Source organism: Euleptes europaea, chromosome 8 (genome assembly GCF_029931775.1).
Source record: "Euleptes europaea isolate rEulEur1 chromosome 8, rEulEur1.hap1, whole genome shotgun sequence".
NCBI lineage: Eukaryota > Metazoa > Chordata > Lepidosauria > Squamata > Sphaerodactylidae > Euleptes > Euleptes europaea.
Genome location: NC_079319.1, coordinates 50,558,447 through 50,559,367, shown reverse-complemented (window position 1 = coordinate 50,559,367; position 921 = coordinate 50,558,447). Strand labels below are relative to the sequence as shown.

Below are 921 nucleotides of genomic sequence, written 5' to 3'. Positions count from 1 at the left end.
GTAGAGAAATGGGTGCAACTGGCAAATGTAACTGAAATATGGCTGGGTGAGGTGATTATATAATTCTATCCCAAATTACTTTAGCCAAGAATGTTTTTTTGTGCTGTCAGGTCACAGCTGACTTGTAGCAACCCCATACGATTTTCAAAGCAAGAGATGTTCAGAGGTGGTTTGCCATTGCCTGCCACCATGCCACAACCCTGGTATTCCTTGGAGGTTGCCCATCCAAATACTATCCAGGGCCGGACCCTGCTTAGCTTCTGAGATACGGTGAGATCAGGCTAGCCTGGGCTATCCAAGTCAGAGCCAAGTATGTAGGCCTTCTTTAATTCTATGCTGGAGAGATTTGGGGACAAAGGCTTGCCATGGTCACATGAACACATGAAGGTGCCTTATACTAAATCAGACCATTGGTCCATCAAAGTCAGTATTGTCTACTCAGACCAGCAGCGGCTCTCCAGGGTCTCAGGCAGAGGCCTTTCACATCACCTGCTTGCCTAGTCCCTTTAACTGGGGATGCCGGGGATTGAACCTGGGACCTTCTGCATGTGAAGCAGATGCCCTACCACTGAGCCACAGTCCCTCCCTAAAGTCCCTTAGGTTTTCTCCTTTTACAGTTTTCCAGTGCAAGAAATTGTATGTACCTTGTGCTTGGTAACAGAAACATTTGGGTGCTCCTGTTGGTACTTAATGTAACATTCTTGTCATGGTCACATGAAACGGCCTTCGTCTGAATCAGACCTTTGGTCCATCCAAGCCAGTATTGTCTACTCAGACCGACAGCGGCTCTCCAGGGTCTCAGCCCTCCCTATCACTGGTCAGATCGTTACCTGCCTAAAGACTTGTTAGTGATGTCTGTGACCTGCAAAAATTGTGGGGGGTGGGTGGGCTCTGAGATAACCTGTTTCCAGAAACAAATGG

At 47.9% G+C, this 921-nt stretch overlaps 1 non-coding gene across 1 annotated transcript; it reads right to left on the bottom strand.

The window, feature by feature from the left end:
- Positions 1–511: 511 nt before the first annotated feature.
- Positions 512–583, bottom strand: TRNAV-CAC (transfer RNA valine (anticodon CAC)). Its single transcript has one exon. It is a non-coding gene; the product is annotated as a tRNA-Val (tRNA).
- Positions 584–921: the final 338 nt, after the last annotated feature.